The 26,604-nt window shown below is 37.6% G+C and overlaps 5 long non-coding RNA genes across 6 annotated transcripts; all 5 read right to left on the bottom strand.

The window, feature by feature from the left end:
- Nucleotides 1-4,133: 4,133 nt before the first annotated feature.
- On the bottom strand, nucleotides 4,134-4,926 carry LOC144990263 (uncharacterized). The gene is made up of 4 exons (XR_013654270.1): nucleotides 4,800-4,926; nucleotides 4,621-4,687; nucleotides 4,460-4,516; nucleotides 4,134-4,347 (listed from the first exon to the last, which is right to left on the bottom strand). It is a non-coding gene; the product is annotated as an uncharacterized LOC144990263 (long non-coding RNA).
- Nucleotides 4,927-7,417: 2,491 nt separating this feature from the next.
- LOC144990265 (uncharacterized) lies at nucleotides 7,418-12,024 on the bottom strand. Of its 2 annotated transcripts, none has more exons than XR_013654273.1 (4): nucleotides 11,976-12,024; nucleotides 8,003-8,069; nucleotides 7,822-7,887; nucleotides 7,418-7,714 (listed from the first exon to the last, which is right to left on the bottom strand). It is a non-coding gene; the product is annotated as an uncharacterized LOC144990265 (long non-coding RNA). The 2 variants fall into 2 exon arrangements; XR_013654272.1 differs by lacking the exon at nucleotides 11,976-12,024 and adding an exon at nucleotides 8,144-8,259.
- Nucleotides 12,025-12,872: 848 nt separating this feature from the next.
- LOC144990264 (uncharacterized) lies at nucleotides 12,873-13,705 on the bottom strand. The gene is made up of 4 exons (XR_013654271.1): nucleotides 13,622-13,705; nucleotides 13,481-13,547; nucleotides 13,300-13,365; nucleotides 12,873-13,192 (listed from the first exon to the last, which is right to left on the bottom strand). It is a non-coding gene; the product is annotated as an uncharacterized LOC144990264 (long non-coding RNA).
- A 5,753-nt stretch (nucleotides 13,706-19,458) lies between these two features.
- Nucleotides 19,459-20,158, bottom strand: LOC144990432 (uncharacterized). Its single transcript, XR_013654426.1, has 4 exons — nucleotides 20,114-20,158; nucleotides 19,935-20,001; nucleotides 19,790-19,840; nucleotides 19,459-19,687 (listed from the first exon to the last, which is right to left on the bottom strand). It is a non-coding gene; the product is annotated as an uncharacterized LOC144990432 (long non-coding RNA).
- Nucleotides 20,159-23,631: 3,473 nt separating this feature from the next.
- Nucleotides 23,632-24,538, bottom strand: LOC144990302 (uncharacterized). The gene is made up of 4 exons (XR_013654306.1): nucleotides 24,403-24,538; nucleotides 24,240-24,306; nucleotides 24,059-24,124; nucleotides 23,632-23,951 (listed from the first exon to the last, which is right to left on the bottom strand). It is a non-coding gene; the product is annotated as an uncharacterized LOC144990302 (long non-coding RNA).
- Between the last annotated feature and the right edge of the window lie 2,066 nt (nucleotides 24,539-26,604).

The following is a 26,604-nucleotide window of genomic DNA, read 5'->3' as shown; positions in this document are numbered from 1 at the left end:
TATAAACCTATACCACTTGATCAATACAAGGGTAGACATAAGCTCACTTGTAAAAAAACAATTGAATGTATTAATATTAAACTGACCAACGTTTGCAAGAGGGGAAGGTTAACAAAAAAGTCCTCTAAACATTACCGACGTTAAATGCATTTTTCCCCCCGATGGGTTCTGTACACTGTGCAGCATTTCATGCAATTACACCAGGAATAACACTTCAAAAGTACACCTAAATATCGCCATTTTTTATTTCACACCTTACGCTATTTAAAAAGTTATCACAGCCAATATTTCATAACAATGATTTAAATGCAAACTTGAGCATTAACTTGAGCAGCTATGTTTTCCCATGCTAACTGTCTCTGTTTTGCAGATGCAGCGGTGTTGCTTTTCTTCGGGAATATGTGCTCATATTCACTGTGACTCTGCAGCAGCATGTCAAGTTCAGCTGGCAAAAAATACGTAGACCTCTCTTTTTCCACGGTTGCCATGGTGACTCGTGATATCTGCGCGCCATTGATAATGGCTTCTTATAACTCTGAGGTTAAACTTGAACTCTGAGTTGGTCAATCGAGAGATTAACAACTCTGAGTTTTCTGATTCAGAGAAGCTGATCGGAGTTAGGCCAATCAACTCTGAGTGGACTGAGGTAAGCGTGCGCACCGCGACTATAAGAAGCCATTATCAATGGAGCGCAGATATTACGAGTCACCATGGCAACCGTAGAAAAAAAGAGGTCTGCGTATTTTTCGCCAGCTGAACTTGACGTGCTGCTGCAGAGTCACAGTGAATATGAGCACATATTCCCGAAGAAAAGCAACACCGCTGCATCTGCAAAACAGAGACAGTTAGCATGGGAAAACATAGCTGCTCAAGTTAATGCTCAAGTTTGCATTTAAATCATTGTTATGAAATATTGGCTGTAATAACTTTTTAAATAGCGTAAGGTGTGAAATAAAAAAGTGTTATTCCTGGTGTAATTGCATGAAATGCTGCACAGTGTACAGAACCAATCTGGGGGAAAAATGCATTTAACGTCGGTAATGTTTAGAGGACCTTTTTGTTAACCTTCCCCTCTTGCAAACGTTGGTCAGTTTAATATTAATACATTCAATTGTGTTTTTAAAAGTGAGCTTATGTCTACCCTTGTATTGATCAAGTGGTATAGGTTTATATGGGATTAAGAAAGTAAGCAGTACTAGCAAATTGTGTTTCCAAAAAGTAATTGTTACATTAATCTAATTCAATGTCCCTGATTTCCTTTTCATGTAGATGCAATCCTGCAGGAATTAAAAGAACATGGCAGCAGCTAAAAATGAAGTATAAAAACATAATTCAATCAGGTAAAGTTTGAGCATGTGATGGATGTAGGCTTTGTTGACAATATTTGACATATGAAACATCTACATAGCAATACATATCTAATGTTGTTTTCATTGTATATATGCAATTGACTGCAACGAAAAACGGTAACGCTCAAACAAAAAAGTATGGGGAAATGACAAAAAATCGAGTCTAGGTCTCAAAATCCTCGCACGAAGTAAATGTAATTCTCTACGAATTAATGCAGCCTCCTCGTCTATTGGGTCCTCCAAAAAAGAACAAGCCATTCTTGTCACTTAGACCGTCTCTGTGTGACGGAAATGTGGGCAATGAAGGTTAAAGCGAAAAATACCGCTTCGTCTTTAAAAAGGGGAGGGGACCGGCAGAAGCCTTGAGTTTAGTGAATAAAACCTGCTCCCGACCAGGTTAGGTTCACAGCGTAAGTAACCATGGACACTGACTCCGAGTATAAGTTTCCTCTCTTTCAGAAACGGGTTTGACTTACTCTGCTTTCTCTGGTTTAACAAACCTCCCATTCTGAAACGGAAAACCCTGGGTTTCCCTGATTTCAGGGTTAACCCACTCAGAGTTTACACTTAACCTCCTTTCTGAAACAGGCCCCAGCTGTGGTCTGCAACCTGAGGCTCCAGAACCACATGCAGTTCCTTTTTCCTCCATTGTGGCTCTGCAAAATAATGCACATGATTTGGGTTTGGGGTTTGTAGTTTTGTTCAAATTTATTTTAGTTAATCAAGTTTTGTAATTTATGTTTGGATTTAAACATGTCAAATGACTAAACAAAATGATAGTAAAAGGTTTAATCTATTGATAGAGGTTTGACTTGGCTTTTTTGTCTTAAGTAAAATATAGCTGCTGCAGCTGGAGGATCTTTTTTGACAGAGTGAATCTTATTTTCAAGGGAAATTATATGTGCAGCTGGAATAAGTAAAATAAGTTAAAGTTGCTATATGTGGAAAAATACTTCATTTATAATTAATAACTATATAGAGAGGGGGGGAGCTGCATACGGAAAAAAAAGACAAAGGTGACAAATATATACATAAACATTTCCTTTAGCACATAGACATGTCTGTGGTTTAAATCATAGTCTTTTGTTTTTAATATTCCAGAATATCCCAGGCACGACAAATTTGTCTTATTTCTAATTTTCTAAGTTAAATGGAATTTGGCCACAAGGTTCATTTCTTGTATTTTTGGAGCGGCTCTTTTTTAACAAGATTTTTTAAAGGTGTTTTTGATTTGGTTTCTTTAATTGATACATGGTTTAGATTATTCTGAATCTTGACACCTTGAATTGAAACACATCTTTCTTTTGTGTTTGTTTAGAATTTTGTCCAAGAGAAAAATTAACATCTATTTAAACCATGGTTACGTAGTCTTTTTTTAATGTTCTTTTTATATTGAGTGACATTTATGAGTGACAGACAATTCTGATGTTCTTTATGCATTCATTTTAAATTATTTTGCCATAGATGATTCTTAATATTTTTTAGTTGAATACAAAGTTGACTTTAGTATGTATTGCACGTTTCCCCAAATTTCAATACAGTAATTGACAATCAAGGAGTTCCATACAGTGCTTTGTTACCCAGAGCTGAGTTAACTTTATGTACCACTGCAGTTGTTTCGCTATTTTTGTTTTGATAGTATTGAAATAGATTTTAAAGTAATACCGTCCTCATCAATGATAATGTCCAGAAATTTAACTTTCTTCATTCTGTCAATTTTAGTACCATCTATTTCAAGTTTGGGTTTGTGTGTCTGTCTATTGCTAAATATCATGACAGATGTTTTACTGCAGTTTAGTGACGGTTTATTTACATTAAACCATTGTTTCATTATTTTCACTTATTGTTCTAAATGATCACCTACATGAAAAAATGTTGTGTTGTCAGCAAAGAAGATACATTTGAACCTTTTGGATGCATTAACAATGTCATTTCTATAAAGATTAAATTACTTTGGTTCTAGGATAGAGCCTTGTGGTACTCCGCAAGTTAGATTGCAATAATTTGATGTAATGTTGATTATTTGTACTTACTATATATAGTTTGTTGTTTAAATCAAGTTTTATTTATAATCCTTTTAAAATTAGATTTTTGTGACAATTTAAAAGCTGCATTTGAAAAATTATTGGATCAATGGCCACAAAAAAATAGTGTATTTTTCTAAACAGGAAGTGGGACTTTGGGGTATCGCTGAGTTTTTGTTAGTAAGAAACTGGCCCGGATTGGCTCTTGTAGTATTAAGGGTGGCAGAACCCTGGCTTAGGCCAAAGTAGGGGTAAAACATCAGGTCAGAATTGGATGGCGTTTTTTTGTTTGTTTTGTCATTATTTTAAGCCAAGCATTGTCTCACTTCACCATAGGAAATCAAAAACTGAGCATGTATGTTGAAATCTGTACAGTTTTGTCAAAATAAAAATAAAACATTTTGTTCAAATATTTTCTAATCTGTTTGCTTAACGTGATTGTTTTTTAAGATAAGTTTTCTATTAATTAAATACATTTCTAAAGTGTATGTGTTGAAATATTGTGCCTAATTTTATAATAATCTAAAATTGTGTTTATATAGCATTGTCAGAAAAGTACGTTTTGACTCTTTTCATTTTTGCATCCTAAATCGCCATAAATCTTTTGCATAAAACATGAATTCCGCTATCTTGAAATACATCCATGGGTGTCATCACCTTTAGTCCACAAGTACACATTCCATTAAACAAGGGATTGACAAAAAGTTTACTTAAAAAAATAAAAATAAAAAAAACATTTAAAGACTTGACAAAGACCAGATTTTTCATTCTTGCTGTTTATTTCTTTCAATCATGTCAGTCAGTAATGAAGGAAGCCCTGTTCTGATATTTTACCAGAGCACATTGCTTTCTTTGGGCCTGCATTTCTGATCTTCTTATCCTCTAAGAAGTTGTTGGAGGAGAAGGAGAATTAGCTGGTTCAGGGAGGATGCGGTTGTTGCACCCGCTACTGTAGTTGTGGCTCTGGTAGTTGCCTTGACAAAGAAAACAACCAACATTAAAGACAAAAACGAACAACAAGAACAAAAAATATCCTCAACTTATATTTCCAGAAGCTGAAAGAGAGAAAACGAGAAAAACACTCACCTCATTGGAGTTAGAACCAGAGTTGGAACTGGAGCGGGCAAATCGCTGATGCTCCATCTAAGAAAAAAACGTGCAGTTTAGGAGTTAAATCATTTTCTTCTGTACAATTAAAACATTGAATACAAACAATTTTCTCACTGAATTGAAACTATCTGACTTACAGGTTGAGCCAGAGTGAGGCTCAAGAGGCATCCAAGGACAAGTGCAAACTTCAGCATGGTTTCACACCTGGAAACAAACATCGAGACTTTATCAACGGATCAAAAATGTTAAGTTCAATAATAATAAAAACATCACTGCAGCATCACAAAATATACTGAAACCAATCAATTGTGATTACTGTTGTGTCTTTGCTTCCTCAGCAGAAGATCTGGAACGTTGTGATGCTTCTCTAACTGCTGACCTTCTCTTTTATATGATCAGAAAAACTGAGGTGTTGTGAAACTGCATTCTCTGGTAAATTCTGTGTAAAAAATAACACTGATTGCTGATGGAAGCTGCACAGGATTATGGGGATTTGTACGTCCATGTAAACACACTGAAAAACAATAGTGTTGTCAAGGCTATTAAACATATTGCTCAGTGACAAGTTACTGAGCAATATATCTTTGTTGGGATAACAGAGTTTAATGTATGTCACAATAGGTTTAGCTTTCTCAATATTAACTAATTAAGAAATATTTACCACGGACTTAAAAGCTTTTGAGGAACAATTCATTACAGAAAAGAGAAAAGCAACAACGATAAGCTATTATCAGTCAAGCCAGTAATTAAAAAAATACATTAAAAATACACTTACGGCTGCTTGAATGTGCTCCCAAACTACAACTCTATCCACAGAAATATGGTGAAAAACATCCAAGTGGGGTCTCACAAAACTGGCTTCAAAACATTTAGAGGTAATTCTACAAACTCCATCACCATATCAAACATTTTTAAAGAAACAAGGGGTCGGTGTTGAAAACCCACAAATGTTAACTCCACCTAGAAAATAACCAGGCTGGAGAAACCTGCAGTGACGGGGCCAAATACTGTGCCAGTCTGTTATTTAATAAAAACTGATGGCAATTCTCCATATTTAGCTATTCTGGTTAAATAGTCGAGTCATCTGTTTTTGCACGGGTCACAAAATGAGTGATTGGTCACTTCATAAAGCTGCAGAAAAGATTTGATTGGTACCTGCTATTTAAATTAATAGAGTTATTGTTTTATGGAGTGTTTTTTGGGGGAGGCAAAAAACGCATTGTTCATTTGTTATTCATTTTTATTCAAAATTTTCCTAAAAACATCAAGGGTTTTAAAAATTAACAAGTTTAGTTACTTAATCTTATTTAGTTAAAAAAAACAGTTACAATATTTTTTTAATGGTTCCATGTGAGACTTTAGTTTGCATAATTTAGAAGTTGGTGAATGAGCAGATATAGCTTCCTCAGTGATGACGTAGCTGTTGCACCTGCAGAAATTACAGCTGTAGTGTGCGTTGCCTTGAACAATAAACAAACAAACATAAACAATAAAGTAAAGTGTAAGTCAGAACTGCATCTATGGGTAGCTATGGGCTGTTTGCGGGCAAAAAATTGGCCAAATATTAATGGGCACACAATTGGTCCGCACAAATGACAAAGTCATACAGCACTCACTGAACCATTGAGTAACAATAATCAAGCAACTTTCTGGTCTCAGGGCTACAGGTCATACTAAAACTATCTGTGCAATACACAAGCTAAGGTAAGAGTGAACTTGGTGAGACGCTGGCTTGTCGCACGTTTTTTAAATGTTTTCAACCCCTCCAAATCCTGTGGGGTGCACAAGTAGTCTGTTAGTGCTGTTCTCTAGTGTGCAGCGTGACTTTTAGAAATGAGGAAATTACACAGAGTGTAGTTTGTGTGGGAATCATGCAGGAGTCCTATGAGCATAGATGTTATTAACGCCATAAATGTTGTTGGTTCTTGCTGACACTTTTTACGGGACAACAGACAAAACTGTGAGATGCTACTTCCGTTTTACAAGTACCAGCAAAACTAACAACTGAACGTTCTTTGGATGCAACTCTGCATTCTTTCTCCTCCAAATATGATGAGTAGAGTTCTTCCTAAAAAATTCTTCTTTGGTTTCATCTGACCAAAGGACATTCTCCTAATCCTGTTCTGGATCAACCAAATGCTCTCTTTAGACGGGCCTACACATGTTCTTGCTTTAGCAGGGGGACACGTCTGGCACTGCAGGATTTGAGCCCGTGGTGGCGTAGGGTGTTACTGGTTGGTCTGCTCTCTGTAGATCATTCCCTGGGTCCCCCCATGTGGTTCTAGGATTTTTGCTCACTGTTCTTGTCAGGGGGCCCCAGATCAAGGGAGATTATCAGTGGTCTTGTAAGTCCTCCATTTCCTGATAATTGCTCCCACAACTGATTTCTTCACACCCAGATGCTTACCTGTTGCAGATTCAGTCTTCCCAGCCCTGTGCAGGGCAATAATTTGGTTACTTTTGTCCTTAGACAGCTCTCTGGTCTCGGACATAGTGGAGTTTGGAGTGTCACTGTTTGAGGTTGTGGACAGGTGTCTTTTAGATAAATAACCAGTTCAAACAGGTGCCATTACTACAGGTAACTACTGAAGGACAGAGTATTCTCTTACAGAAGAAGTTTTAGGTCTGTGCGAGCCAGAAATCTTACTTGTTTGCAGGTGACCAAATACTTATTTTCCATAATTTACAAATCATTTCTTTAAAAATCAGACAATGTAATTTTTCTGGATTTTCTTTTCTCCTTTTCTATCTCATAGTTGAAGGATACATATGGTGAAAATTACAGGTTCCTCTCATCTTTTTAAGTGGGAGAACTTGCACAATTGGTGGCTGACTAAATACTATTTTGTCCCACTCTAAATGTTGTTAAAAAAAACAGTTGTTAAAAACTGGCAGATGACCCATTAAAGTAAAAAAAAAGAAAAGACAATTCAATTTGCTGATTAACATTTATTATAGTTTTGAGATTTTGAATACAGCTATAATAACAGATTGATGTTCATTCTGAGCAACAACAAAAAATATTTGTCTCACAGGATTCTCACAAGAGCAAATCTTAGGAGAAGCAATGTCAACAATCCATTGAAAGTCAATTTTCCATGTCAGACTTTATCTTGCTCTGTTGAGAAGTTGCTGGATGAGCAGAATCAGCTGGCTCAGTGATGGTGTAGTTGTTGCTCCTGCAACAGTTGTTGCTCCTGCAACAGTTGTTGTTGCAGTAGTGGTGGTTGCCTTGATAAAATCACAAACATTGAAGTTAAACATTAAAACAGACGACTCTCACAGGACTTTGTTACAGGATGTCATTTAAAAGTTTACTCAGAACAGAAAACACTCACCTCATGTGAGTTCGACCCAGAGTGATGATGCCCATGTTTGGAACGAGCAAATCTCTGATGCTCCATCTGTAAAAAAATCAAGAAAACAAGGTAATTATCTGTCTATTGTCATGAAAAATCCTTTGTTTTATCACAAATTTTAGCTTCTTTCCATGAAACAGTTTGAAACAATCAGACTTACAGGTTGAGCCAAAGTCAGACTCAGGAGGCATCCCAGCACCAGAGCTAACTTCAGCATGATTTCCCTCCTGGAAACAAAAGTCAAATCTTTATCATCAGGTGCTGCAGCAACATCACACAGAAAATACTGAAATGTAGTTACAGTCAAGTCTTTGCAGCGTCAGCAGAAGATCAGGAAAGTTCTTGTGATGCTGTTCTGGATATTCATGTTTTCTTTTATACCTTCTCTGGATCAGATGTGTTGAGAAACTGTACACTTTAAGACATCTTTTCCTAGAAAGAGGAGTGACTGATGATTGTGGACACAAGTTGCACAAGTTTTAAAGGAATGGTTGCATCACCAATAAAGATCTTATTTCTATAAGATCATGCAAATTGATTCTTTTTAGTCACTAATGGCTCACACCTTTCCTCATTAATAATATGCTGATGTAGAGGCATAATAATCAAAAAAAAACTCAGTTTTAGCATTGTGTATTATATAATCAAGGAATATTCAAATATTTATGTCTTAAATAATGGCCAGTTCCCTAGAATTTTTCCCTTTATGGATGAACTTACTTAACAGGTAGAATTTTCTCTCACATTTGGTGTCTATAAAACATTACATTCAACATAACGTACTGTTTTTACATAGATTACATTTGGTTCAAATGGTCACATATTTGAATGTGACTATTTTTCTTACAAATTTTGGAATCTAAAAGTAGCACTATGACACATGAGTTGAGTTTCTTGATTTCACCTAATTCAATAGTAAAAAGTAAGGGTTTTCAGAACAAAAGCAATGGAAGAAATGATAGATATGCAAGCTTTTAGAAACTTAAAATGAGTAATACATTCTTTAGCTGTGTATTATGTGCATTTTTTTCATTAGGTGGATTTATTTTTCCATTTATCTTGTTACAGGTGTCTCAGGTCTGCCGGATGTGTTGCAATAATAATTTGCTACTGGTCCTTATGTTTCAGTGTGACTTCAGTTCTTTAGGTTATGTGCTGCTTTCTTTTATTTCTTGGATGTTTTGTAGGCCAAAGGTTTGTTTTCCACCACATGTTAATGGTTGCTTTGTACTGGACGCCGTTGGAAAGGACCCCTAACTATAACTGAAATGGAGCTCTGAGCAGGTACAGGACTTGGACTGACAGCACCTGAGACTTACTGTGGGCGGGCTGCACAAACAGAGAACTGAAGGTGGACAGTGCACCAGAAGACGGGAGGTAGCCAAGAGAGAGCTGAAAGCTGACTGGCAATGCTGAGAACGCAACGCAAGCCTGGTGAAATGGGAGGCAGCAGCCACACAGAGGGGGCGCCAGAGTTGACCGGGAAGCTGTGTGGAGAGAATGAATGATTGCTAAACAGAGCATAGAGAAAAATGGTCTGTCCTCCTGATCAAAGTATGCATGTGGCCGGTGTTGATGCAGCACCCTGAAGCTCTCTCTTATGTCATCCTTTTAGCTGCAACAAGAATGTTTTTTCCGTCATGGCTGGTTTAACAGTGGATACTTAAGGAGCAGCATGAAGACTGGATGGAATATTTAATTGTTGATTTTATGTCTTTTCATCTTATTAACCAGTTACAACTTTTTTAGATTAATATATATTAAATATGCATTTTTAAAACTAGAAGCATGACACCTTCTTGCCAAAAAGAAATATTTACTATGGACTTTAAAGCTTTTGAGGAACAATTCATTACAGAAAAGAGAAAAGCAACAACGATAAGCTATTATCAGTCAAGCAAGTAAATAAAAAATTACATTAAAAATACACTTACGGCTGCTTGAATGTGCTCCAGATCTACAAATCTATCAACAGAAATATGGTGAAAAGCATCCAAATTGAGTCTCACAAAACTGGCTCTAAAACATTTAGAGGTAATTCTACAAACTCCATCACCATATCAAACATTTTTTAAAGAAACAAGGGGTCGGTGTTGAAAACCCACAAATGTTAACTCCACCTAGAAAATAACCAGGCTGGAGAAACCTGCAGTGACGGGGCCAAATACTGTGCCAGGCTGTTGTTTAGTAAAAACTGATGACAATTCTCCATATTTAGCTATTCTGGTTAAAAAGTCTAGTCATCTGTTTTTTCACGGGTCACAAAATGAGTTATTGGTCACTTCATAAAGCTGCAGAAAAGATTTGATTGGTACCTGCTATTATAGTAAACTAAAATTCATTTATTTCCTGTCAATTTTATAAACCAGTGTCAAATTACTGAGTGAAACAGATATCAGCTCACTTGGTTGTTTGTTTTTTAATTTTTGCCTTCTCAAATGTTAGAAGTGGATATTTCTACAGCAGCATTTGCTTCCACTGAAGTTTTAGAGGACCACCTTTTAGGATAAAGAAGAACCTTTTTTGGGATATTCCTGCATCAAGTGTGCCAAGAAAAAAAAATGTCATTATGCTTTAGAAAATGTATGTAAAATTTACAGTTCTATGACAACCTGCATAGATGATATTTCTAGTTGCTCTTCCAAAATAATTTCCCTAAAATGTGTTTTCCTGTCAGGTGTCGGGGTCGTCCTCGCACACCTGCTTGAGGATCCGGTCTCTCACAGCTGTTCAGCATCCAATCAGTGAACCTATTTTAGTCCATCTCGCCCTCGAGCCTTTGTTGGTTCGTCTGCTTTCATGAAGGGCTCACCGATCCGAGCCGAAGCCTACGCCGAAGCCTACACCCACGCCAAAGCCCACGCCAAAGCCCACGCCAAAGCCCACGCCAAAGTCTCCAGAACCAAAGCCACCAAAAACCAAAGCCTCCAGAACCAAAGTCACCAGAACAGAAGCCACCAGAACCAAAGCCACAAGGACTCACAACCAACCCCAAAGAACAAAACCCAAAGAACCAAGAACCAAAACCAAAAAAACCAAAGCCAACATCAAAGAACACAAAGACCAACGCCAAAGATCCAAAGCCAAACCCCTTTTCATCCTACAATAAAATTCACTAAATCAAACTAAGTCCCTGTCTGCATTTTTGGGTCCAGCGACTCCAAACCTAACATTTCCATTTAAAATTTCCTTTTGGAATTTTGAGAAAGGTCTAAATATTTATGTAAAAATTTAAAACAATTTTAATTGATAAGAATTGTTTTATGTTATGTTTTATGTTGTGTTTTTTGGGGGTGGCAAAAAACACATTGTTCATTTTCAATCAATATTTTTATTCACGATTTTCCTGAAGACATCAAGGATTTTAAAATTAACAAGTTTAGTAACTTTATTTTTATTTAGTAAAAAAAAACAGTTTTTTAGTGGTTCCATGTGAGACTTTAGTTTGCATAATTTAGAAGTTGATGAATGAGCAGATATAGCTTCCTCAGTGATGACGTAGCTGTTGCACCTGCAGAAATTACAGCTGCAGTGGAGGTTGCCTTGAACAACAAAAAAACAAAAACAAAGGAAAGTGTAAGTCAGAACTGCATCTACGGGTAGCTATGGGCTGTCTGCGGGCAAAAAATTGGCCAAACATTTATGGGCACAAATGACAAAGTCATACAGCACTCACTGAACCATTGAGTACAAATAATCAAGCAACTTTTTGTTCTCCGGGCTACAGGTCATACTAAAACTATTTGTGCAATACACAAGTGAAGGTAAGAGTGAACTTGGTGAGACGCTGGTTTGTCGTACGTTTTTTAAATGTTTTCAACACCTCCAAATCCTTTGGAGTGCACAAGTAGTCTGTTAGTGCTGTTCACTAGTGTGCAGCGTGACTTTTAGAAATGAGGAAATGACACAGAGTGTAGTTTGTGTGGGAATCATGCAGGAGTCCTATGAGCATAGATGTTATAAACGCCATAAATGTTGTTGGTTCTTGCTGACACTTTTTACGGGTCAACAGACAAAACTGTGAGATGCTACTTCCGTTTTACAGGTATAGACCAGCAAAAGTAACAACTGAACGTTCTTTGGATGCAACTCTGCATTCTTTCTCCTCCAAATATGATGAGTAGAGTTCTTACCAAAAAGTTCTTCTCTGGTTTCATCTGACCAAAGGACATTCCCCTAATCCTGTTCTGGATCAACCAAATGCTCTCTTTAGACAGGCCTACACATGTTCTTGCTTTAGCAAGGGGACACGTCTGGCACTTCAGGATTTGAGCCCGTGGTGGCGTAGAGTGTTACTGGTTGGTCTGCTCTCTGTAGATCATTTCCTAGGTCCCCACATGTGGTTCTAGGATTTTTGCTCACTATTCTTTTCTTCATTTTGACCCCACGGGGTGAGACCTTGCACGGGGCCCCAGATCAAGGGAGATTATCAGTGGTCTAGTATGTCTTCCATTTTTTAATAATTGCTCCCACAGATGATTTCTTCACACCCAGATGCTTACCTGTTGCAGATTCAGTCTTCCCAGCCCTGTGCAGGGCAATAATTTGGTTACTTTTGTCCTTAGACAGCTCTCTGGTCTCGGCCATAGTGGAGTTTGGAGTGTCACTGTTTGAGGTTGTGGACAGGTGTCTTTTAGATAAATAACCAGTTCAAACAGGTGCCATTACTACAGGTCAAGACTGAAGGACAGAGTATTCTCTTACAGAAGACGTTTTAGGTCTGTGCGAGCCAGAAATCTTACTTGTTTGCAGGTGACCAAATACTTATTTTCCACCATAATTTACAAATAATTTCTTTAAAAATCAGACAATGTATTTTTTCTGGATTTTCTTTTCTCCTTTTCTATCTCATAGTTGAAGAATACATATGGTGAAAATTACAGGTTCCTCTCATCTTTTTAAGTGGGAGAACTTGCACAATTGGTGGCTGACTAAATAGTATTTTTTCCCACTGTAAATGTTGTTAAAAAAACAGTTGTTAAAAACTGGCAGAATGACCCATTAACGTAAAAAAAAAAAAGAAAAGACAATTCAGTTTGCTGTTTAACATTTATTATAGTTGTGAGATTTTGAAGACAGCTATAATATCAGATTGATGTTCATTCTGAGCAACAACAAAAAATATTTGTCTCACAGGATTCTCACAAGAGCAAATCTTAGGAGAAGCAATGTCAACAATCCATTGAAAGTTAATTTTCCATGTCAGACTTTATCTTGCTCTGTTGAGAAGTTGCTGGATGAGCAGAAGCAGCTGGCTCAGTGATGGTGTAGTTGTTGCTCCTGCAACAGTTGTTGCTCCTGCAACAGTTGTTGCTCCTGCAACAGTTGTTGTTGCAGTAGTGGTGGTTGCCTTGATAAAATCACAAACATTGAAGTTAAACATTAAAACAGACGACTCTCACAGGACTTTGTTACAGGATGTCATTTAAAAGTTTACTCAGAACAGAAAACACTCACCTCATGTGAGTTCGACCCAGAGTGATGATGCCCATGTTTGGAACGAGCAAATCTCTGATGCTCCATCTGTAGAAACATCAAGAAAACAATGTAATTATCTGTCTAATGTCATGAAAAATCCTTTGTTTTATCACAAATTTTAGCTTCTTTCCATGAAACAGTTTGAAACAATCAGACTTACAGGTTGAGCCAGAGTCAGACTCAGGAGGCATCCCAGCACCAGAGCTAACTTCAGCATGATTTCCCTCCTGGAAACAAAAGTCAAATCTTTATCATCAGGTGCTGCAGCAACATCACACAGAAAATACTGAAATGTAGTTACAGTCTAGCCTTGCAGCGTCAGCAGAAGATCAGGAAAGTTCTTGTGATGCTGTTCTGGATATTCATGTTTTCTTTTATACCTTCTCTGGATCAGATGTGTTGAGAAACTGTACTCTTTAAGACATCTTTTCCTAGAAAGAGGAGTGACTGATGATTGTGGACACAAGTTGCACAAGTTTTTAAGGATTTGTTGCACCACCAATAAAGATCTTATTTCTATTAGATCATACAAATGGATTATTTTCAGTCACTAATGGCTCACACCTTTCCTCATTAATAATATGCTGATGTAGAAGCATGATGATTTAAAAAACCTCAGTTTTAGGATTGTGTATTATATTTTCAAGGAATAATAAAATATTTATGTCTTAAAATATTGCCCAGTTTCCAAGAATTTATCCCTTTATGGAGGAATTTTCTCTCACATTTGGTGTCTATAAAACATTACATTCAACATGACATACTGTTTTTTCATAGATTACCCGTAAATTCCGGACTACAAAGCGCACCCGATTACAAGCCGCACCTACCCATTTTCACGTGTAAAATTAGTTTTATACATACACAAGCCGCGTCAGAGTACAAGCCGCGCATGTGTTAGTCCGTCCCGACAGATCACGGCCAGAATCCCAGAGTGAGTGCATTTCATTAGCACATTGTGGGTGGTTCCAGCTTTACCTCTTTTATGTAATTGAGTGTATCGACATCTGTCAAACAGCATGAACCTCTATTCTGTTCACAAGTTCCTCAGTTATGGTGTTTTTATTTCATTTTTTTTTTACTTATTGACAATCTAGGTATCATACATAAAATTACTAACAGTAACCATATAATCAACATTACATCCCTCAGTTATGATGAGGAAATTTACATCAGCGATTCCACATTTCCCATGAGTCTTAGGGGCTAAAGGCGGGGCCAATGCCCGGCTCGCCATTCTGTTGTACGTGTTTAAGAATGAGCAAGTATCAGGAGTGCATGGAGGGGTGAACGGGTACAGCTCTCCTTCCGCTTGTGTCGCGGCAGCGTTATGGGAGTAACAGGACTGGTTAGAAAACACAACGGTAAAATACAGCAGCGGCGACTGAAAAGCGCGCGCCTCAGCGTGATACGCGCGCCTCAGTGCGGCGCGTGCGTCAGAATTCAGAAGCCTCTGCACTCCGCGGACGCCTCTGCGCTCCGCTCCCGCCCCGCGCGCTCCTTGTCTCCCCTTCCTATCTACTCCGACACCTCTGGCCAGGGCTGCTTCAAGGAGGAGCACTTCGTCCCCGTTGCGCCGGTGGATGGAGCAAATCGTTTCTGTGCAAAGCAATCGGACTTAATACTGTACGTTTTGTGTATGAGGGGCGGGTGCGTTGTTACGTGTGGGAGCCTTCAGACTGCCATCGGCCCCGCAGCTCAATCAGCAGGAGATGTCTCCAGCTCACACGGAGGCTGTGAGTTTTTCAAAGCAAAATTCCGCTTTTACGGTTTCCTTACAAACCGTAAATGGAGTGTAAATTCACTCCATGCGCTGTTCTCTCCATCACGCAGCAAACCGGCTTTTCCAAACCCGTTGGTGACGGTGGACTTTTTTACGCTGCTTTTAACGATTGCTTTTAACTTGAAAGCTTCATCATATTGTAGCGGCGATCACGTGCACGTTGGGTCTAATGGCCCCAAAGGATTCTGGGATGCGGCCGGGCATGCGTGTTTCATTTTGTTGAACCATGACTGAAGTGTCTAAGACCTGAAGTCAACTCCATGCTGTTTGGCTGCTTAGAGGTGTGTTGAATATAAATGTCTTGTGCTTGGTGTTAGATAAAGAGTACAAACATTCACTGAGTTCAAAAGTACGTACATGGCGGCCGCTAATTAAATCCATAAATTAGCCGCGTCACTGAATAAGCCGCAGGGCTGTAAGCGCAGGAAAAAAGTAGCGGCTTGTAGTCCGGAAATTACGGTACATTTGGTTCAAATGGTCACATATTTGAATGTGACTATTTTTCTTACAAATTTTGGAATATAAAAGTAGCACTATGACACATGAGTTGAGTTTCTTGATTTCACCAAATTCAATAGTACAGAGTTTTCAGGACAAAAGCAATGGAAGAAATGATAGATCTGCAAGCTTTGAGAAGCAGCCACACAGAGGGGCGCCAGAGTTGCCCGGGAAGCTGTGTGGAGAGAATGAATGATTGCTAAACAGAGCATAGAGAAAAAATGTCTGTCCTCCTGATCAAAGTATGCATGTGGCCGGTGTTGATGCAGCACCCTGAATCTCTCTCTTATGTCATACTTTTAGCTGCAACAAGAATGTTTCTTCCTCCATGACTGGTTTAACAGTGGATACTTAAGGAGCAGCTTGAGGATTGGATGGACTATTTAATTGTTGATGTTATGTCTTTTCATCTTATTAACCAGTTATAACTTTTTTAGATATGCATTTTTAAAACAAGTAGCATGACACCTTTTTGCCAATTCTTTGCCTGCAGACAGCCCATATCTACCCATAATTCCAGTTGTGACAAAGGCACAACAGTCTGAAGTCTGAAGTTTTGTTTGCTCACCTCATGCACAACTCTTTCCTGAAAGTGGCTCAACAATAAGCTGGGTTTACTACACAGCTGTTACTGAAGTTAAGAAATGTTCCTGGACGGACTTGCCCACCTTTGGGGATTGGAGTCTTATAAGCATAGGCTTCTTCACGTCATGTGTAAACTTATTTTTTATTTAAAGTAAATGTTGATTTGATTTTAAATAAATTTGACTTAAATGATCTAAAAATAAATTAAGAGTTGGTTCCTTTGAACAGTGACTTTCAGGTTTAACAGTACAACACCCAAGTATTTAAATGTGTCCACAATCTCAATGTCTGAGCCCTGGATATGCACCGGTGAGTGTGATGGTGAGGACCTCCTGAAATCCAAAACCAACTCCTTTTTTCTTCCTGGTGTTTAGCAGCAGGTGGTTACTTTCACACCACCCCACATGAACCAACCATTAACATGACAACATGACAGTTTCATTTTATCTGGGCAAAGCAACAAAATAATAAAGGGATCACATACTTATTTTCTCCACTGTATACTGGCCAATTGTTTACTCAAATAGACGTGTGCTTGAAGACTTAATGAAAAAGCAGCTAATTTGTGCACTATAAATTTACTCTATTATTTTATCATTTTATAAGTTACTCAAACATGTTTTAATTTATTTTAAGACTGCACTTGTCTTTTGCTTATAAGACAAGGACATTGATCAAATGAGTTGGAATTGATGTTTTTTTCTTTTATCTGTACTAAACATCACAGATCATTTACAGTTGGATAATTTTGGATCTTTTTTTAATCTGTTGTCTTCATTATCAGTGTGTTCAGGTACCACATACACATCTTTTACAAGTTCCTGACCCTGCTCTATATTCTGGTCCTCGTCTCTATTAACATCTTTATTATCTGCATCTTGACTGTCTGCAGCTCCTTCCTTTTCTGTGTTTCTGCTGTTCTTTGGTGATCATTCAGTATTATTAGAGTAAGTGATTTCTTACTTTTTAGAGAACTAATCATTAAAGATTTAGAAAACTTAGTTGAATACATTGCAGTATTTCTCCTTCTCCTTATACTCTATGTTCAGTGTGGCACAAACCACCACAAAAACCTATCCATGTTAACTTATTAATCTTAAAAGAAGCAGATTTACAAGCTTAACTGTGAGGATTGTGACCTTTGGGTGTCAGTTTTAGTTCCTTGGTTATCCTCATGTTCTGTATTCAGCTTTTTCCCCTGTCAGTCACACCTATTGTCCCCATATGAGAACTGGGCCGAGTGAAAATGAGATCACCCATAAAAATATGGCTTACCTCCCATTTCAACTCAATTCAATTCAATTGCCATTTTTTCGCAATGTAGACGCCGCCATGTTGGAACCAGAAATAGGTGATTGGTCTGAGGTAACTGCTCTCAACAATCAGAAGTGTGCCTGTTTGAAGTCCACACCCCTACCACTTGGTAGAATCTGTCAATCTAATGTGACAACTGTTTGACGTGAGTCCACCTACTTTCATTGAGACACCTGATTGGCCAGTTTCTAACTTGAATGGCTTGCACTACAAGACATTATAAAACATTATAAATTAAAATTAGGATTAGCAAGAACATCCTAAAATAAATAGGTATCAGAGCATGAATGGTTATACTGACAAATACAATGACTGAGTAACAGCTGTTTATTTCTCTATAGAAGTCTATGGGATTTTGGCTTCTTGGATCCAGCAGGCACTTCCTGTCTGGAAGGCCAGGGGGGAGGAGTCGCTGTACAGTAAATGGTTCATGTTAGAAGTGGATTTTGCTATGGCAGTCTTGCTTTTCCTGAAGATTTAGAGGACCAGCTTTTAGGATAAAGAAGAAAAACCTTTTTGGGGATATTCCTGCATCAAGTGTGCCAAGAAAAAAAAAGTCATCATGCTTTAGAAAATGTATGTAAAGTTCACAGTTCTATAATTCTACAATAATAAAACCTGTATAGGTGATATTTCTAGTTGTTATTCTAAAAGAATTTCACAGAAATGTGTTTTCCAGTTAAAAAGTCTCCTTTTGAAATTTTGAGAAAGGTCTGAATGATTATTTTGTAAAAATATAAAACAATTTCAATTGATAATTGTTTTATGGAGTGTTTTGTGAGGGAAGGCAAAAAGTTCATTGTTCATTTTTTAATCAATATTTTTATTTACGATATTTCTGAAGACATCAGGGGTTTTAAAATAAACAAGTTTAGTAAAAAAAAAAAAATTCATTTAACTAAAAAAAAAACAGTTACAAATTTTTTTAATGGTTCCATGTAAGACTTTAGTTTGCATAATAATTTGGTGAATGAGCAGATATAGCTTCCTCAGTGATGACGTAGCTGTTGCACCTGCAAAAATTACAGCTGTAGTGTGCGTTGCCTTGACCAATAAACAAACAAACAAAAACAATAAAGTAAAGTGTAAGTAAGAACTGCATCTAGGGGTAGCTATGGGCTGTCTGCGGGCAAAAAATTGGCCAAACATTTTTGGGCACACAGTTGATCCACACAAATGACAAGGTCATACAGCACTCACTGAACCATTGAGTACAAATGACCAAGCAACTTTTTGGTGTCTGAGCTACAGGTCATACTAAAACTATTTGTGCAATACACAAGTGAAGGTAAGACTGAACTTGTTGAGACGCTGGCTTGTCGTACGTTTTTTAAATGTTTTCAACCCCTCCAAATCCTGTGGGGTGCACAAGTAGTCTGTTAGTGCTGTTCTCTAGTGTGCAGCGTGACTATTAGAAATGAGGAAATTACACAATGTAGTTTGTGTGGGAATCATACAGGAGTCCTATGAGCACACCTCATGCGTGCAGCATTTGTGCGTTGTCAATAAGGAAGCAGGACTCACACCTTACTACTCACTATAGAGTGTGGTGTAATGGCCCCTCACAACAGAACTCAAACAGGTCAACCCCCGTTTGGGTGCATGTTCTATAAATCTTTGATTATTAAATCTTATGGTCTACTAAAGCCAATGCAGAAGATAAATCCAAATATTGCATATTTTCCTCCTTTGGTAACCTATATATGTCATTGAAAACTCTGTCAAGATGAAAGATAGTTTAGGGCATCTTTGTATCATTCAAATCTTTGTTTTAGTATAGCTGCAAACCACTTTGAGTTGGTTTCTGGTTTTATTAGTAGGAGATCAAATTATTTAGTCTATATACATTACATTTATTCATATGGGTATATGTAAAAGACATTTAAGGTGAACAAAACCAAAGGCTTCTGAGAAATACAGAGATATGATGAGGATTTGGAAAGAAAGAAAAGCAGTTGTTTTCATTTTCATTTGCTGCATTTATTTAAATCTGTAAAGACATGAAGGCTGTTTCACTCAGTCAAGACAGCAACAAATCAAAAACATTGAAGTAGACATGTTTTCTTAATCACTTGTTGATGTATGCTTCCATCCCAGACTTTATCTTCCAGCAATAAGTCGCTGTATGACGAGAGCAAGTATTTGAGTCAGAGTGGAGGTTGAAGCTGTTGTTGCAGTCGTTGTGGCCTTAAAGCAATCAGAAAAACGTCGATCCAAGTAAACCTTCAGGACTTTGTTAGAGCAAGGGTTGCAGTTTTGGACTAATTTATCAGATTTGAAAACACTCACCTCATTTGAGTTGGAGTTTGAGCTCGACCGAGCAACTCTCTGATGCTCCATCTGTTGAAAATTCAAAGTTTTTAGGGTCTATCCTACTCTGCATAGCAAATCATTGGCGTCCAAACATGTGACGATGTGAAACATTCTCACTTACAGGTTGAGCCAGAGTGAGGCTCAAGAGGCATCCAAGGACAAGTGCAAACTTCAGCATGGTTTCACACCTGGAAACAAACATCGAGACTTTATCAACAGATCAAATATGTTAAGCTCAATAATAATAAAAACATCACTGCAGCATCACAAAATATACTGAAACCAATCAATTGTGATTACTGTTGTGTCTTTGCTTCCTCAGCAGAAGATCTGGAACGTTGTGATGCTTCTCTAACTGCTGACCTTCTCTTTTATATGATCAGAAAAACTGAGGTGTTGTGAAACTGTATTCTCTGGTAAATTCTGTGTAAAAAAACACTGATTGCTGATGGAAGCTGCACAGGATTATGGGGATTTGTACGTCCATGTAAACACACTGAAAAACAATGGTGTTGTCAATGATTTTAAACATATAGCTCAGTCACAAGTTACTGAGCAATATATCTTTGCTGTAATTACAGAGTTTAATGTGTGTGAGTTTAATGTTTAATGATATTTAACTAGTTAAGAAATATTTACTATGGACTTTAAAGCTTTTGAGGAACAATTCATTACAGAAAAGAGAAAAGCAACAACAATAAGCTATTATCAGTCAAGCAAGTAAATAAAAAAATACATTAAAAATACACTTACGGCTGCTCGAATGTGCTCCAGATCTACAAATCTATCAACAGAAATATGGTGAAAAGCATCCAAATTGAGTCTCACAAAACTGGCTCTAAAACATTTAGAGTTAATTCTACCAACTCCATCACCATATCAAACATTTTTTAAAGAAACAAGGGGTCGGTGTTGAAAACCCACAAATGTTAACTCCACCTAGAAAATAACCAGGCTGGAGAAACCTGCAGTGACGGGGCCAAATACTGTGCCAGGCTGTTGTTTAGTAAAAACTGATGACAATTCTCCATATTTAGCTATTCTGGTTAAAAAGTCTAGTCATCTGTTTTTTCACGGGTCAGAAAATGAGTTATTGGTCACTTCATAAAGCTGCAGAAAAGATTTGATTGGTACCTGCTATTATAGTAAACTAAAATTCATTTATTTCCTGTCAATTTTATAAACCAGTGTCAAATTACTGAGTGAAACAGATATCAGCTCACTTGGTTGTTTGTTTTTTAATTTTTGCCTTCTCAAATGTTAGAAGTGGATATTTCTACAGCAGCATTTGCTTCCACTGAAGTTTTAGAGGACCACCTTTTAGGATAAAGAAGAACCTTTTTTGGGATATTCCTGCATCAAGTGTGCCAAGAAAAAAAATGTCATTATGCTTCAGAAAATGTATGTAAAATTTACAGTTCTATGACAACCTGCATAGATGATATTTCTAGTTGCTCTTCCAAAATAATTTCCCTAAAATGTGTTTTCCTGTCAGGTGTCGGGGTCGTCCTCGCACACCTGCTTGAGGATCCGGTCTCTCACAGCTGTTCAGCATCCAATCAGTGAACCTATTTTAGTCCATCTCGCCCTCGAGCCTTTGTTGGTTCGTCTGCTTTCATGAAGGGCTCACCGATCCGAGCCGAAGCCTACGCCGAAGCCTACACCCACGCCAAAGCCCACGCCAAAGCCCACGCCAAAGTCTCCAGAACCAAAGCCACCAAAAACCAAAGCCTCCAGAACCAAAGTCACCAGAACAGAAGCCACCAGAACCAAAGCCACAAGGACTCACAACCAACCCCAAAGAACAAAACCCAAAGAACCAAGAACCAAAACCAAAAAAACCAAAGCCAACATCAAAGAACACAAAGACCAACGCCAAAGATCCAAAGCCAAACCCCTTTTCATCCTACAATAAAATTCACTAAATCAAACTAAGTCCCTGTCTGCATTTTTGGGTCCAGCGACTCCAAACCAAACATTTCCATTTAAAATTTCCTTTTGGAATTTTGAGAAAGTTCTAAATATTTATGTAAAAATTTAAAACAATTTTAATTGATAACAATTGTTTTATGTTGTGTTTTTTGGGGGTGGCAAAAAACACATTGTTCATTTTCAATCAATATTTTTATTCACGATTTTCCTGAAGACATCAAGGATTTTAAAATTAACAAGTTTAGTAACTTTATTTTTATTTAGTAAAAAAAAAAACAGTTTTTTAGTGGTTCCATGTGAGACTTTAGTTTGCATAATTTAGAAGTTGGTGAATGAGCAGATATAGCTTCCTCAGTGATGACGTAGCTGTTGCACCTGCAGAAATTACAGCTGTAGTGGAGGTTGCCTTGAACAACAAAAAAACAAAAACAAAGGAAAGTGTAAGTCAGAACTGCATCTACGGGTGGCTATGGGCTGTCTGCGGGCAAAAAATTGGCCAAACATTTATGGGCACAAATGACAAAGTCATACAGCACTCACTGAACCATTGAGTACAAATAATCAAGCAACTTTTTGTTCTCCGGGCTACAGGTCATACTAAAACTATTTGTGCAATACACAAGTGAAGGTAAGAGTGAACTTGGTGAGACGCTGGTTTGTCGTACGTTTTTTAAATGTTTTCAACACCTCCAAATCCTTTGGAGTGCACAAGTAGTCTGTTAGTGCTGTTCTCTAGTGTGCAGCGTGACTTTTAGAAATGAGGAAATTACACAGAGTGTAGTTTGTGTGGGAATCATGCAGGAGTCCTATGAGCATAGATGTTATAAACGCCATAAATGTTGTTGGTTCTTGCTGACACTTTTTACGGGTCAACAGACAAAACTGTGAGATGCTACTTCCGTTTTACAAGTACCAGCAAAACTAACAACTGAACGTTCTTTGGATGCAACTCTGCATTCTTTCTCCTCCAAATATGATGAGTAGAGTTCTTACCAAAAAGTTCTTCTTTGGTTTCATCTGACCAAAGGACATTCCCCTAATCCTGTTCTGGATCAACCAAATGCTCTCTTTAGACGGGCCTACACATGTTCTTGCTTTAGCAGGGGGACACGTCTGGCACTTCAGGATTTGAGCCCGTGGTGGCGTAGAGTGTTACTGGTTGGTCTGCTCTCTGTAGATCATTTCCTAGGTCCCCACATGTGGTTCTAGGATTTTTGCTCACTGTTCTTTTGATCATTTTGACCCCACGGGGTGAGACCTTGCAGGGGGCCCCAGATCAAGGGAGATTATCAGTGGTCTAGTATGTCTTCCATTTTTTAATAATTGCTCCCACAGATGATTTCTTCACACCCAGATGCTTACCTGTTGCAGATTCAGTCTTCCCAGCCCTGTGCAGGGCAATAATTTGGTTACTTTTGTCCTTAGACAGCTCTCTGGTCTCAGCCATAGTGGAGTTTGGAGTGTCACTGTTTGAGGTTGTGGACAGGTGTCTTTTAGATAAATAACCAGTTCAAACAGGTGCCATTACTACAGGTAACTACTGAAGGACAGAGTATTCTCTTACAGAAGAAGTTTTAGGTCTGTGCGAGCCAGAAATCTTACTTGTTTGCAGGTGACCAAATACTTATTTTCCATAATTTACAAATAAATTCTTTAAAAATCAGACAATGTATTTTTTCTGGATTTTCTTTTCTCCTTTTCTATCTCATAGTTGAAGAATACATATGGTGAAAATTACAGGTTCCTCTCATCTTTTTAAGTGGGAGAACTTGCACAATTGGTGGCTGACTAAATAGTATTTTTTCCCACTGTAAATGTTGTTAAAAAAACAGTTGTTAAAAACTGGCAGAATGACCCATTAACGTAAAAAAAAAAAGAAAAGACAATTCAGTTTGCTGATTAAGATTTATTATAGTTGTGAGATTTTGAAGACAGCTATAATATCAGATTGATGTTCATTCTGAGCAACAACAAAAAATATTTGTCTCACAGGATTCTCACAAGAGCAAATCTTAGGAGAAGCAATGTCAACAATTCATTGAAAGGCAATTTTCCATGTCAGACTTTATCTTGCTCTGTTGAGAAGTTGCTGGATGAGCAGAATCAGCTGGCTCAGTGATGGTGTAGTTGTTGCTCCTGCAACAGTTGTTGCTCCTGCAACAGTTGTTGCTCCTGCAACAGTTGTTGTTGCAGTAGTGGTGGTTGCCTTGATAAAATCACAAACATTGAAGTTAAACATTAAAACAGACGACTCTCACAGGACTTTGTTACAGGATGTTATTTAAAAGTTTACTCAGAACAGAAAACACTCACCTCATGTGAGTTCGACCCAGAGTGATGATGCCCATGTTTGGAACGAGCAAATCTCTGATGCTCCATCTGTAGAAACATCAAGAAAACAATGTAATTATCTGTCTATTGTCATGAAAAATCCTTTGTTTTATCATCAATTTTAGCTTCTTTCCATGAAACAGTTTGAAACAATCAGACTTACAGGTTGAGCCAGAGTGAGACTCAGGAGGCATCCAAGCACCAGAGCTAACTTCAGCATGATTTCCCTCCTGGAAACAAAAGTCAAATCTTTATCATCAGGTTAAATAAAGTCAGTTAATCACTGCTTCAGCGACATCACACAGAAAATACTGAAATGTAGTTACAGTCTAGTCTTTGCAGCTTCAGCAGAAGATCAGGAAAGTTCTTGTGATGCTGTTCTGGATATTCATGTTTTCTTTTATACCTTCTCTGGATCAGATGTGTTGAGAAACTGTACACTTTAAGACATCTTTACCTAGAAAGAGGAGTGACTGAGGATTGTGGACACAAGTTGCACAAGCTTTAAAGGATTTGTTGCACCACCAATAAAGATCTTATTTCTATAAGATCATACAAATGGATTATTTTCAGTCACTAATGGCTCACACCTTTCCTCATTAATAATATGCTGATGTAGAAGCATAATAATCCAAAAAAAAAACTCAGTTTTAGCATTGCGTATTATATTCTCAAGGAATAATAAAATATTTCTGTCTTAAATAATGCCCAGTTTCCAAGAATTTATCCCTTTATGGAGGAATTTTCTCTCACATTTGGTGTCTATAAAACATTACATTCAACATGACATACTGTTTTTTCATAGATTACATTTGGTTCAAATGTTCACATATTTGAATGTGATTTTTCTTACAAATTTTGGAATCTAAAAGTAGCACTATGACACATGAGTTGAGTTTCTTGATTTCACCTAATTCAATAGTACAAAGTAAGAATTTTCCGGACAAAAGCAATGGAAGAAATTTTAGATCTGCAAGCTTTGAGAAGCAGCCACACTGTCATGGTTTGAGTTTGTTTTGTCTTGGTTTTTGCTTTAGTTCCTGTTCTGTCTTGTTTGGTTCTGTTTCCTGCTTTATTTTGTAAGGGTTCCTGTCTTGTGTTGTCTTGAGTTGTACTTCCTTGGTCCCCATCTGCCCTGATCGTGTTCACCTGTGTCTTGTCTGCCCTGTCTGTACATACAGCGGGGAAAATAAGTATTGAAAACGTCAACATTTCTCTCAAAAAACATATTTCTAATCGAGCTATTGATACGAAATTTTCACCAGATGTCGGCATCAACCCAAGTAATGCACACATAGAAAGAAATCCAAACATTTATGTCCATAAATGAAGTTATGTGTAATAAAGTGAAATGGCAAAGGGAATAAGTATTGAACACATGAAGAAAAGGAGGGGTAAAAAGGTCTGGCAAACCAAGAAAGCAGCTGGAGTTTGTCAGAATTCAGAAGGTTAACCTGCCCCCTATTAATGCAAAGTAAGTTGACCAGGAAGCTGTGTGGAGAGAATGAATGACTGGTAAACAGAGCATAGAGAAAAAATGTCTGTCCTTCTAAACAAAGTATGCATGTGGCCGGTGTTGATGCAGCACCCTGAAGCTCTCTCTTTTGTCATCCTTTTAGCTGCAACAAGAATGTTTCTTCCTCCATGACTGGTTTAACAGTGGATACTTAAGGAGCAGCTTGAGGATTGGATGGACTATTTAATTGTTGATGTTATGTCTTTTCATCTAATTAACCAGTTACAACTTTTTTAGATTAATATATTAAATATGCATTTTAAAACAAGTAGCATGACACCTTTTTGCCAATTCTTTGCCTGCAGACAGCCCATATTTACCCATAATGCCAGTTGTGACAAAGGCACAACAACCCAGGTCTGAAGTTTTGTTTGCTCACCTCATGCACAACTCTTTCCTGAAAGTGGCTCAACAATAAGCTGGGTTTACTACACAGCTGTTGCTGAAGTTAAGAAATGTTCCTGGACGGACTTGCCCACCTTTGGGGATTGGAGTCTTATAAGCATAGGCTTCTTCACGTCATGTGTAGACTTATTTTTTATTTAATGTAAATGTCGATTTGATTTGAAATAAATTTGATTTGAATGACCTGAAAATAAATTAAGAGTTGGCTCCTTTAAACAGTGACTTTCAGGTTTAACAGTACAACACCCAGGTATTTAAATGTGTCCACAATCTCAATGTCTGAGCCCTGGATATTCACCGGTGAGTGTGATGGTGAGGACCTCCTGAAATCCAGAACCAGCTCCTTTTTTCTTCCTGGTGTTTAGCAGCAGGTGGTTACTTTCACACCAGCCCACATTTGATTTTGTTGATTTATTTCAAGCATTGTAGTCAAAGCAATAAAGAATTTAGACATATTCATCAAACTCATTACAGAAATGATGAAATGCATAGATTAAAAAGACAGAAAATAAAACAAAAATGTCACTTAAATAACATTTGCTTAATTAAATACAGTGATCATTAACTGAAGTATAAGTAGAGCTTGATTTATTGCTTGAAGAGGAGT

This window comes from Oryzias latipes (assembly GCF_053564925.1).
Source record: "Oryzias latipes strain Hd-rR chromosome 1 unlocalized genomic scaffold, Olatipes_Hd-rR_3.1 chr1_Y".
Lineage (NCBI taxonomy): Eukaryota > Metazoa > Chordata > Actinopteri > Beloniformes > Adrianichthyidae > Oryzias > Oryzias latipes.
Note: the sequence above shows the minus strand (reverse complement) of the source record. Positions and strands in the feature narration are given on the sequence as shown.